The following is a 13,758-nucleotide window of genomic DNA, read 5'->3' as shown; positions in this document are numbered from 1 at the left end:
AAGAAAACCTGATGGAACAGTTCTAGTCTGTAACACTTGGGGTTGCCCTGAGTAGAAACTGACTCAACAGCCACAAGTTGCTTAAGCAACAGGGTGGACGGTGGAGCCATCGTAGGTACAACAGAATTTGGGGAGGGGATCCTGGTCAGAAGGGCTGCTTTGGCCGTGTTAAGCTGGGGATGCCTGCTCAACATCATTCTGGAAATTCTGGGCAGTAGAGACATAATGCCTGGAGCTCTGGGATCCATCCAGGTAGAGATGTCCATTTGGGTGTCACTGGCACGTGGGTGGTGCTTAAGGCTGTGAGCCTGGGTGGGGTCACCTCAGGAGTGAGGGGAGTTAGAAGAGGAAGGGGGCCCTGGTGTACAGAGCTAAACGAGAACACTGGGACCGAGATGCCGTGGAGAGGCTGCTCAGAATCAGGGGCTGAGCAGGAGTGGCCATGGAAGTTGGAAGAGCGTCAGAAGGGGGAAACAGCCAGGTGTGGTTACTTGATGAATCTCAGGGAAATGTTAGGCATAGGCTTTGTTCCAGGGAATTGGGGCCTCGGGGGTGGGGGGAGGTACGGAGTAAAAATTAGAAAACAAAAACAAAACCAAAAACAGTTGTCTTTGAAAATGTCCACCTCGAGAGCAAAGAGGAGTGTAGTCAGATTTGGGGGCTATGTTGAGGCACCAAGGAGCCCTGATGGGGCAGTGGTTAAGTGCTCAGCTGCTAATCAAAAGGTCGGCGGTTCAAACGCATCAGCAGTTCCTTGAGAGAAAAGACCTGGCAATCTGCTCCTGTAAAAATTACAGCCTACGAGAGAAACCCTGCGGGGCAGTTCTGCTCTGTTATACAGGCCTCTGGGAGTCGGAATGGACTCGGCAGCACACAGCAACAATGACATACCTGTGGATATAATCCCATTTGGGAACAGGGTTTTCTTTGTTAGGTTAGTGAGGCCATCTCAGTGTGTCTTAAACCAATCACTGTTGAGACATAAAAAGGTCACATTAGGTACAGAAGCAAGAAAGTCTGAATGGGGGAGAGAAGGATGTCACGTGGAGACCTCCAAGCATGGCAGAGAAAGAACTCTAGAGAAGCTGAGACCAGGATTTCCCCCAGGGCAGACGGAGAGGGCCTTCCCCTAGTGCAGGTGCCCTGGATTCAGACTGCTAACCTCCTAAACTGTGAGCAAATAAATTTTTGTTTGTCAAAGCCACCCACTTGTGGCATTTCTGTTACAGCTGCGCTAGGAGATCAAGACAGAGGGTTCTCGTCTTGCGGCACCATCACCAGAGTGCCGTCGTGATTTTTTTTTTTGGAAAACTTTCCTAATAGGCAAAGAGAAGTATTTCATCGTGTGCTTACAGCATTTCCATTTCTTTGATTAATGTTGGCGTGAAACGTTTCTCCCTAAGCTCTCTTGGCTGTCTGTCCTCGTATTGTAGCTTGTCCTCTGTGGCGTATTTACAGAGCCTCTGAGGTGGAGCTCTGTGAAGTGATGGGCACGGAGCCCATGGGGAGGGAAGCAGAGGAGCCGGGGGAGCGCGATTTGTTTTCCTGATGGTCGCAGAGGTGTGAAGAAACAAAAGACCAGGAAACTGAGTCAAGGGCCTGTGCAGCATAGTTCAAAGCTGATTTAAAACGAGGTTTCGTTTAAGCTGTCAGGGACCTCCCTCTCTTTCTCTCTCTCTCATACACACAGACATATACACACGGACACTGATAACACCGAGGAATTATTTACAGAGGTCTATCTCGGCTGAGGCTTTTGTGAGACTTTTATCAATTATTGAGTAACTTGATAAATAATTCAAGATTTTCCTGCTGGTTTTTTTTTTTTTAAGCATCATCAAAAACACAAGACAGCAATTCAAGCCAACACATGGCCTTCCTGAAGCTGGAATAAATCCTGATTGTATTTCCACGTATGCGTGAATGAGGGTGACAGGAGCATGTTTGTGTGTGTGTGCATGTGTACAGGTGCATGTGTGTGTGCGCGCACACCTGTGTGCTTGCCAATGAGTGTGGATGCCTGTGTGTGAACAAGTGCGCAAGTGATTGCACGCATGTGGAACATGAGTGTGTGTTGAACACGTGTGCATGCATGCGCATGGAGGCATATATTCTGGGTAAGAGTGAGCTGAGAAGGAATTTCTCTGGTGGCCTTGGATTCTGCGGTTTGTTATAATTTCTTTGGTCTCTGGTGCTGGGAGCAGTAGTTCTTTCTTCATTGTGTATGTAAAGCCTTCTTAATAAAAACATCCAGAGCCTAGGTAGAGGAAATTGAAAAAAAAATATATATATATGCCTGCATTGAGGAGCAGTGAGATGAGCAAGCAGTGGGGGGTAGTGGGGAGGTTGGAAAAAAAGCAGGGATATCACCTCCTCCAGGAAGCCTTCCCTAATTCCCCAAGCTGTGCGTCTTAGCACAGTGTCTGGCACATAATAGTTACTGTGCCAAGTAATTGAAGAACAAAAAAGATTAAGAAGAAAGAGAAGTTCTTTTAAGTAAAAAGACCAAACACCTACCTCACCAGCATGCTTTCTACGGTGAGTCCTTCAGAGAAGGGAGCATGGCCCAGCCTAAGGATGCGGCGGGAGATGCCTAAGGCGGCCACTTTGAGTACTCTATGTCCTGTGCCTGTTAGCTTCTTACGTTTCTGGGCTTCTGCCTAGAAGACCTTTATACTACATTCCTGCCCCACGACCTCGGGGGGTCTTGGAGGAGCTTTGAGGAGAATTGAGCAGTATGTGCCCAGGGTCCCAGGGTGTCTTAACTGTCTAGTGCTGGTATAACAGAAATACCACAAGTAGGTGGCTTTGACAAACAGAAATTTATTTTCTCATATTTAGGAGGCTGGAAGTCTGAATTCAGGGTGCCACCTCTGGGGATGGCTTTCTCTCTCTGTCAGCTCTGGGGGGAGGTCCTTATCTGTTCAGCTTCTGTTCCTTGGCTGCTTGGCAATCTTCATGTGGGGTGACATCTATCTCCTTCCCATCTCTGCTTGCTTGCTTAGTTGCTTGCTCGGTATGCTCTTTCTATATCTCAAAAGAGATTAATTAAGACACTCTACAAGAATACTGCCTCATTAACATAAGAAAGAAAACCATTCCCAAATGGGATTATAACCGCAGGTATAGGGGCAATTTTTATAGGGGTTAGGATTTACAATGCATATTTTGGGGGGACACAATTCAATCCATAACCCAGGGCGTCATGGGGAGTGGAAAGAACATGAGACAAGGGACAGATCTTGGTTCCTGTCTGGTCTGTGTCACTCCCTGGCTGTACAGCCAGAGGCCAGCTGCCTGGTTTCTCCTAAGCTCAGTTTCCTCAAGTGAAAAATGGCATGCTCTTAACTATGAGACAGGAGCAAATGAATACCGCAGGGTGGTGGTGAGAATTAAGTGGGCTAACTCCAACACAGTGCCCGGCCCAAAGCCAGGGCAGGATAATAGTTCATTCATTCCATGCTCACCCCAAGGGGCAGCTTCTGGGCATTCCCCAGGCCCTCCGGTGCCATGGATTTTTGTCCAGTTGTAATACCAGTTACTGCGAAACAACTGTTAAAATCTCCAACTGTGATTGTGGGTGTGTCTCTTTCTTCGTTTGGTTTGGTCAGTTTTTGCTTTATGCCTTTCGAAGCTCTGTTATTATGAGCTAACATATTTATGTTAGTTATGCCTTTCTGTTGAATAGCCTCCTGTATCATGAAATACAGACTAATAAGCAACATCATGATAAATGAAGAAAAGAGTGAAGTCAAGTATTTCATTTTACTTGGATCCACAATCAATGCCCATGGAAAGTAACAGTCAGGAAATCAAACGATGTATTATATTGAGTAAATCTGCTACAAAAGACTTCTTTAAAGTTTTAAAAATCAAAGATGTCACTTTGAGGTCTAAGGTGCGCCCAGCCCAAGCCACGATAATTTTCAGTTGCCTCATAGGCACGCAAACACTGGACGACGAATAAGGAAGACTGAGGAAGAATTGATGCTTTTGAATTAGGGTGTCGGCGAAGAATATCCCGTGGGCTGCCAGAAGAACGAACAAGTCCTTCCTGGAAGAAATACATCCAGAGTGCTCCTTGGAAGCCAGAGTGGCAAGACTTTGTCTCACCTGCTTTGGGCATGTTGTCAGGAGGAACCAGTCCCTTAGAAGGACATCATGCTTGGTAAAGTAGAGGGTCGGCGAAAAAGAGGAAGACCCTCATCAGATGGATTGACACAGTGGTTGCAACACTAGGTTCAAACGTTACAATTGTGAGGTTGGCACAGGACCAGGCAATATTTCGTTCTGTTGTACATAGGGTCGCTCTGAGTCGGAACCGAATTGACAGCACCAAACAACAAGTCATGGAATACCCCTATTTCTCCTAACAGTATTCTTTGTTTTGAAGTCCACCATGTCGAACATTAATACGGCCACACCGGCTTTCCTTGGCTTAGTGTTTCCATGGTATGTCTTTTCTCATCCTTTTTCTTGTAACCTGTCAATGTCTCTATACTGCAAGTCCATCTTTGGTAGATAGGCCTTGCTGTTTTATCCAATCGGACAATTCTTTGCTTTTTAATTGGACTCTTCATTTACCTTTAATGTAATTGTCATCATGGTTGGCTTTAAACATACAACCTCGCCACTTTTTTCTATTTATTCCATTTTTTTTTCTATTTCTCTTGTCCTGTTTCTTTCGCATTAATTGAACTGAAATTTTTTTAGTATTCCATTTTATTTCCTCTGTTGCAGCTGTAGCTATACTTTAAAAAATTCTTTTTATTATTTTTAGTGGTTATTCTGGGGATTCTAGTATACATCCTTAACTTATCACAATCCATTTAGAATTAACATCATTCTCCTTCACATTTCACTCTTCACACTTCTCAAATTTAAGAACCTTACAAAAATCCAACTACATTTACCTTCTTATCCTTTGCGATATTGTTGTCATCTATATTTGCTTCTACGTACATCATAAACCTGATACTGCAATGATAATTTTGCTTTAAACTGCTATTTGTCTTTTAAAGAAATTAAGAAAAGAAAGTAAAAGCTAATCTTTTATGTTTGCTCACAGCTGTGCCATTTTGGTGCTCAGCATTCCTACTATCCGATTGGAATTTCCATGTAGCAGGGTGCAGAATCCAACATCTCCCAGCACTGTGTCATGTCCAGAACCCCCATTCCTCTGAAGTCCTCTCTGCAAGGCCTCGTGGAGTCTTGCCCAGCCTTCCACCGAAGATCCGTGAGCACACCCACCCAGACTTCTGTGCGCCACCCCCACTGCTGTTGGATCCATCTCCTCCTCTCTGGTACCCTACTCATTCGGTTCTAGCTGCTTCAGAGCCTAGAAGTTTGATCTTGGCTTCCTCAGCTTAGCGGGACTAATATGATCTGCCTCTGCAGGTGCTCCACAGATGTTAGACTGAGTTAGCAACTGAGCGAGTGAATGAATGAATGGAAGTATGAATTCCGCTCCATCATGGTCTGCCCTTTCCTACTTAACATTCCAAAGGACAAGTATACATCACAGTTTCCCACCACTGAGCCTTTTCTTGTGCTGTTTCCTCTGCCTGGAATGTTCTTCCCCTGACCCCATCTGACCAGCAACTACTTACTCGTCAGAGACAAGTAGACAGGACTTGCTATTGGAGTCAGATACACATGAGATCAAATCCCAGCCCTTCCACTTTCTACCTGTGTGACCTTCGGCAGATTAACATCTCTTGGCATAGTTCCCCTTCTGTCTTCTTGGCCTACTCCCCCTGCTACCCTGCAGGATGGTGGTAGGGTTCAAACAAGGTAATGACCATGAAGATCCTGGCACATAGTACACGCTCAACAAAAGGTGGCTATTATTGGCCTTCAAGGCTAGCCTCTGAGACATCTCTCCCACAAGAAGCCCTTCTGAAGACTCTATCCAGAGCTGGTTGCTGCTTCTCTCTGTCCCTTCCTGGGCGTACCCCTCAACCCCACATTATTGTGGGGTTGTCGTTGTTAGTTGCCGTCTAGTTGACTCCGACTCATGGTGTCCCCATGTGTGCAGAGTAGAACCACTTCATGGGGTTTTCAAGGGTGTGATCTTTCAGAAGCAGATCTCCAGGCCTGTCTTCCAAGGCACCTCTGGGTGGGTTTGAATCACCAACCTTTCAGCTAGTAGACGAGCACTTAACCATTTGCACTACCTGCTTAGGCCCAGTCTCCCCTGCTAGACTATGAGTCCTCCAGAGCCAGGATGGGCTATTCATCTGTGCGTCCCTGCCTGGCTCGCAGTGGGTCCCCCACGCACGCTTGCTGGCTCGGCTGAAGAGGCTATCGTCTCAGGAGCCGACTACACGGACGGCGTGGCTTATTATGGTCTGTAACATGCAGTAGAGAATTGTGTGGTTCAGGAACACCCCGCAGGTCAGCAAACCTGGGTCCCCTGCGCCTCCAGCCTTGGAAAACTCTAACTGAAGACACACGCTGCACTAAGCATTGCTTGTTCAGGGCTCGTGGAAATCCAGTACATTGCGCTTTGCCTCTGATAAGCTACTGACATTTCATTTCATAGCGTCAGCGTCTCATTATTACTCACTGCTCCTGCCATGAGAACATCAGTACCTTGTACGTGCATTAGGCTTTTGTCTTCAGCGGTGCTCTCCTGTCTGAAATTGTTCTCAGTCCGCCCTCTCCCCTTCACTGAGGTACCTGACTCCTGGTCCACTGCTCTTTCCAATGAACTTGTGAGGCACACATCGGTGATGGCGGTGACAAACATGATGATGGCGACAAAAACTCACATCTATTGAGTGATTCATACGTTGCAGACACTACGCACATTGTCTCATTTAGTCCTTATCGACCCTGAAAGATAGGTGCACAGGAGGAAATGAAGGCTCAGGAAGATGATGGTGAGAAGAATCCCTGCCTCCCTGACACCTTGTCCAGTGCTCATTCCAGCTGGCTCTTCACGGGCTCAGCTCTGCTCCTTTCTGCCTCCGAGAGCAGGGGTGCCTGCCTGGCCCCACCTGTCACATCCACGTTTCCACAGCTCTTAAAGCTCGAGGATGTGACTGTCTGGGTCAGAGTGACCGTGCCATACGCTGGACAGGTAGGGCAAGTGGGGTGGCAGGTCAGATCTGGGAGGGGTGAGGGCTGGTCCATACAACTGCGATGACACTTGTCACTAGGTGAGGGCCAGTTGGAGCCAGAGCAGACACCAGGTTTCAGTCCCCCCTTCCCTTCACAGAAGTTATCCTGAGACTCATTCTGCACCCTTCCTCCGGAGTCCTAAGCTGCCCACCGTGGTAACCAGCTCACTACAGCCCTCGTTACCGCCTTTCTCTCCTTTCCTGTCTTCCTCCCGCTGTTCACTCACCTACAGAGTAAACTCCCATCACCAGCTCCTGGCCTTAGTCTCTGCTTCCCATGGAGCCCAAAGTAAGGCGACAAGTTTCACTTCGTATTCCATGGAGTCCCATTTTCTAGATTCGTAATCTCTGTTTCTTTTATTCAACAGACGTTTTCTGAGCGCTTGCTGTGCGGCAGCCCCGGGAAGCAGCGGTGAGGCAGACATGATCTCAGGCCATCCGCCTTGGCATGGCCACCCCAGACGAAGGCACCGGCAACCGGAGCACACTGATGAGGCGACGGGAGCCCAGAGAGGGGTCTCTAAGTCAGATGGAGGTCTGGGAAGTCTTTGCAGATGGTTTGTGCCTGAGCTGAGAGGCACAAAGGGTGAAAAATCACGAATGAGAGAAATCAAGGGGCAAAGGTTGGTTTGGGCCGTTCTAGGCCAAGAGAGGTACGTGAGAGAAATAAAATGGAATGACATTGTCAAGAAACCATTGCTAATTTTTTTAACATTTCTGGAAAGCTTTTCCAAGCACCCAGCCCTGCGCTAAGTGCCTCACATAGATTAGTTCACATAATGCTCACAACCACCTTACGTGGTAGGCACAATTACCCCCATTGTACAGATGAAGAGATGGAGGTGAGAAGTTAGGTAATTTGCCTGTGTTTACACAGCTAGTAAACGACAGAACTGTAGTTCAAACATAGGCCAATCTGATTCCAGACCCCAAAGTCTTGACCCCCAGAATGCATTTCCTTCTATGGAGCTCATGGAGAGTGGTAGGGACACAGCTGGGAGGGCAGGCAGGGACTAGATCACAGAGAGGAGTCCCTGGGTAGTGCAAAGGGTTAACACACTCAGCTGCTAACCAAAAGGTTGGAAGAAAGGCCTGGAGATCTACTTCCTAAAACATCAACCACTGAAAACCCCGTGGAGCACAGCTCTACTCTGACACACGTGGGTCATCAGGAGTTGGAGCCGACTCAGTGGCAAATGGTTAAATGATCACAGAGCTGCAAATTAGGAGTTTAACGAAAAGAAAGACCAGACTTGCTGGCCTGACAGAGACTGGTGAAACCCTGAGGAGCATGGCTCCCAGACACTCTTTCAGCTCAGTAATGAAGTCACTCCTGAGGTTCGCCCTTCAGCCAAAGATTGCACAGGCTCATAAAACCAAACAAGATTAAAGGAGGACATCAGCCCCCGGGTAAAGGCTAGAAGGCAGGAGAGAACAGGAAAACTGGTAATAGGGAACCCAAGGTCAAGAAGGGAGAGGGTTGACATGTCATGGGGCTGTTAACCAATGTCATAAAACAATATGTGTACTAACCGTTTAATGAAAAATGTGTTTGTCCCGTAAACCTTCATCTAAAGTACAATAAAAAAAAATTACAAGTTTAAACGAGAGAGTGACAAGCTCAGATATTTTATTTTCAAAAGATAATTCTGGACATTGTTAGGACATTCCCTTCTGTGTTCAGGGTATGAGAAAGGGTCTTGTCCGTACTGAGCCATAGACTAAAGGACAAGGAGCATCCCTGTGAGGCCGGAGTGGGAGTGACAGCAATCATTAACGTGGTCCCCCTCCCAAGCAATGGTGACTTTCTCCCAGCAAGGTCCAGCGGTGCTTCCCCACTCAGAAATTGCCCTCCAATGCTAACCTTCCGGGGATTTTATTCAAGAAAGTGACATTTTCTTTCAGCTTTATCCCTCTCAAAAAGCCTAATAAGCATCACCTAATGACCAGCATGCAATGATATACACTATGACTATTTTTTACTAACGCTGCTCTATTCCAGAACAATCTTAATTAAGTGGAAGGTGCCAGGGGCTCTAAAAGAATTTACCAATGCCTCTCAAAGTAACTTTGATTAATAGCAGAGGCACAAATGTGTTGCCATAACTGGGTCACATGACATAATACAAATGACTATCTGTTGCTATTTTTAAGTAATGTTTATTAGAATCTCTTGGCGCGTAATAAATTTAATTTACAGCTGCTTGCAGCCTGTCTTACACATGGCCTCCTGTGGCTTAGCTCATTAACACACTCAGGGAAGAAATGAGTTTTCTCCTTAATTCTCCCATTCCATTTCTCCTTTCTAATGAGGCCAAATTGTGAAACTCTTCAAAAGAGAATTTCTCCATCGTCTCCAGTACAAATTGTCTTAAACGCTCACATTTTTTAATTATCACAGAGGCATGCAGCATAAATTCATGTTAGAGAGCTTGAGGCAGAGTGGAGAAGGAAACAGTGAGTCATCCATGTTCACGTGAACAAGAGCCCTCAGAAGGAAAGACAAGATGGACCGTTAGATACCAAGAACATTCCAGTTGGAGATTTGGAGGCCTCTCAACAAATCAAGCCAGTTTTGAAGGAAGTAGACCCAGAATGTTCCTTAGAAGAGAGGACGGCAAGATTTTGTCTTACTTTGGACCAATCCAAAGAAAGCAATGGAGAGGGACAAACCACTAGTAAAGGACATCATGTTTGGTGAAGTACAGAGTTAATGAAAACGAGCAAAGCACTCAGTGAGGTAGACTGGCACAATAGCTGCGACAATGGGCTCAAACGTACCAACAATCATGAAGATGGCACCAAACTGGGCAACGTTTTGTTTTGTTATACATAAGGTGGCCATGTGTTGGAGCTGACTCGATAGCTACTAGCAACAATGACAAACAAACTATCACTGACCTCTCGGAGAGATGCAGAAGAGCTCTAGACTAGGAGAACAGAGACCTGGGGTCTAATTCTGCTTCTCAAGTTAGCTTGGAAGAACTTTGAGGGACTTTCAAGCTCTCAGCAGTCTGACTCCATTTCTTGGGCTGAGGACCAAATTCAAAGACCAAACATCTCAATAGAACTATCTCGTAGAACAGAGCTCAGCAAACTTGTTCTGTAATGGGTCAGATAATAAATATTTTAGGCTTTACAAGCCAAGAGGCAAACTCAAGAATACTGTGTAGATATTTACATAACAAGAGAGAACAAATATCCACAAATTATTATTGATGCTATTCAAAATACAATATTATAATTGAGTACACTAGTTTATAGTACTACTAGTGACAAAGATTAAATTCTTTTTTCTGGGAGAGCTTTTTGTTTAATTTGGGTTCAAAGTTAATGTTCCCTGTCATCAAATTGATTGCAAATGCCCATTGCTATCAACCACTTTCGTGGGCTGTACAAAAGCAGGTGGTGGCTTAGATTTGACCTATGGACCACAGTTTGCTGACCACTCATATAGAATATTACCTAAGAGTGCAGGCTCTGCCGTTGACTAAAAAACAAACCAAACTCGTTGCCATCTAGTCAGTTCCAACTCATAGCGACCCTATAGGACAGAGCAGAACTTCCCCATAGGGTTTCCAAGGAGCAGCTGGTGGATTTGAACTGCTAACCTTTTGGTTGGCAGCCGAGCTCTTAACCACTGAACCACCAGGGCCCCTGGGTTCAAATACTGGCTGTATTTGTAACTATTAGCTGAAAAGTTATATAATGTCTGTGTCAGCTATCTATTGTCATAATGTTGTTATTGTTGTCAGGTGCCATTGAGTCAGTTCCGACTCATAGTGACCCTATGTACTATAGAACGAAACACTGCCCGGTCCTGCGCCGTCCTTACAATCCCTGTTATGCTTGAGCCCATTGTTGCAGCCACCGTGTCAATCCATCTGATTGAGGACCTTCCTCTTTCTTGCTGACCCTCTACTCTACCAAGCATTATGTCCTTCTCCAGGGACTGATCCCTCCTGATAACTTGTCCAAAGTCTGTAAGATGTAGTCTCGCCATCCTTGCTTCTAGGGAGCATTCTGGTTGTACTTCTTCCAAGACAGATTTGTTCGTTCTTTTGGCGTCCATGGTATATTCAATATTATTCGCCAACACCACAACTCAAAGGCATCAACTCTTCTTTTGTCATCCTTATTCATTGTCCAGCTTTCACATGCACATAATGCAATTGAAAATACCATGGCTTGGGTCAGGCGCACCTTAGTCTTCAAGGTGACAACTTTGCCTTTCAACACTTTAAAGAGGTCTTTTGCAGCAGATCTGCCCAAGGCAATGCATCTTTTGATTTCTTGCCTGCTGCTGCCATGGGTGTTGATAGTGGATCCAAGTAAAATGAAATCCTTGACAACTTCAATCTTTCCTCCATTTATCATGATGTCCCTTATTGGTCCAGTTGTGAGGGTTTTTGTTTTCTTTATGATCTTTTTTTTAATGTTGTTAAACCAAAAACCAAACCCAGTTCTGTTGAGTCGATTCCGACTCATAGCAACCCTACAGGACAGAGTAGAACTGCCCCATAGTGTTTCCAAGGAGCACTTGGCGGATTTGAACTGCCGACCTTTTGGTTAGCAGCCGTAGCACTTACCCACTGCACCACCAGAGTTTCCATGTTGTTGTTAGCTGCCATCAAGTCAGCTGCGACTCATGGTGACTTCATGTATAATTGAACAAAATGCTGCCTGGTCCTGTGCCATCTTCAAGATCACTGGTATGTTTGAGGCCATTGTTGTGGCCGCTGCGTCAAGCCATCTCATCGAGGGTTTCCCTTGCCTTTGCTGGTGCTCCACTTTACAGGCATGATGTCCTTCTCTAGCAATCACTCCCTCCTGACGATGCATCCAAAGTAAGCAAGTAGGAGTCTCGAACAGTATTCTGTGATCCACAGGGTTTTCATTGGCTAATTTTTGGAAGTAGATCACCGGGCCTTTCTCCTTAGTCTGTCTTAGCCCAGCTGCTCTGCTGAAACCCGTTCACCATGGGTGACCCTGATGGCATTTGAAATACAAGCAGCATAGTTTTCAGCATCATAGCACCACACAAGCCACCACAGTATGGCAAATGGACAGAAAATGGTGGCTAACAGATGGATGCTGTCACAATAGTGTTGCAAAACTTTAGTGGTACACAGCAAGAAATGTTTATTTAGCCCATGGATCTGCAGGATCCCGTTGATCTGGCCTGGGCTCAGCTGATCTGGGCGGCTCTCTCACATACATGCAATCAGTTACAGGTTAGCTAAGCAGCTTTGCGGATGTTGACTGGGCTTGCCCACTGTCCGGAGGTTCTGCTGGCTGTTGGCTGATCTACGGTGGCCTCAGCTGTGGCGACTGGCACGACTTGGCTCTGCTCCACATGTCCTTCGTTGCTGGCAGGCTAGCCAGAGCATGTTCTTCACCTTCACATGGTACAGGCAGAGAGGCAAAAGCAAGCCAACCCAGTTATACAGCATTCAACATCCCATTGGGCCAAAGCAGGCCAACAAGGCCCAGAGTCAGAGTGGGAGGGCAGAACCAGGTTACATGGCAAAGGGGGTGGACGAAGCAAGGCCACCAATGCAGCCAGTCTGACTCACCTCCCTCTGTGTCTTTCCTTATCTAGAAAATGCTCATGGTCCTAGTAGTTACCTCATTAGGTTATCGTGAAGGCTTAAGGAGTTAATACTGTGGTATCCTTAGAACAGAGCCTGGCAGTTAGTAAACACTCAATAAATGGTATTCATTCCTGTCACCTGGTTTACCCACTCTGGATACCGGTACTGGTAGGAGTTATGCATTCCAAGGGTCTATAGATAAAAATCTAAAGGAGTCTCTGGGTAGCACAAACAATGAATGTGCTTGGCTACTAACAGAAAGGTTGGAGCTTCGAATCCACCCAGAAGCACCTCAGAAGAAAGGTTTGGAGATCTACATACAAAAGGTCACAGTCATTGAAAACCTTATGGAGCACAGTTCTACTCTGACACACATGAGGTCACCATGAGTCACAACTGACTTGATGATAATTTGTTTTCTTTTTTTAATATGTAAAAGTACCTGGAAAGAATTCTTTACCCTGGGGCTATTTAAAGGGTTTTTTTCCTCTCTCTCTCTGATCAGTTAGGCAGGGATCATGGGTATCAGGGATACCTAGTTCCACCCACTGAGGAACTGCAGAGAGCCTGCTGTGAAAAGGGGCCCTTGTGTGTCCTGCGTCATCTGTGTGTCCCACACCATCTGCATGGGAGGGCCGCTCCCTGCTTACAGAGCCCTCTTCATCACACTCAAAGCTCAGTGGCTTTGCTGATTGGCTGGTATGAAGGCTTTGCTTCACTCCCCAGGTTCTGCCCGGCCGGGTGCTGTGTAGGGCACTCAGCCCCTGCCCCTCTGAGCTGAGCTCAGGGAGGCTGGTCTCTCTCCTTGTGCAGCCTGACTGTGTCAACAGAAGGGGGCTTTCCAAGCCTCCCCTAAGGAAGTAAGTGTCTCTTTCTGCTTGGAGTATGACCTCAAAAAGTGTCTCTGTTATTGGAAAAAAAAGGGATAACTTGGAGCCTCTTGTGTAACTTAAGTAAGCGTCCTTTCTCCCACACGGGCTTGGGGATTGCTGTTCAACTACTTCCTGTCTGAAGTCTTATGGGTTACTTATATTCCTCTT

This window comes from Elephas maximus, chromosome 10 (assembly GCF_024166365.1).
Source record: "Elephas maximus indicus isolate mEleMax1 chromosome 10, mEleMax1 primary haplotype, whole genome shotgun sequence".
Taxonomy (NCBI): domain Eukaryota; kingdom Metazoa; phylum Chordata; class Mammalia; order Proboscidea; family Elephantidae; genus Elephas; species Elephas maximus.
This window is presented reverse-complemented; position numbering follows the sequence as displayed.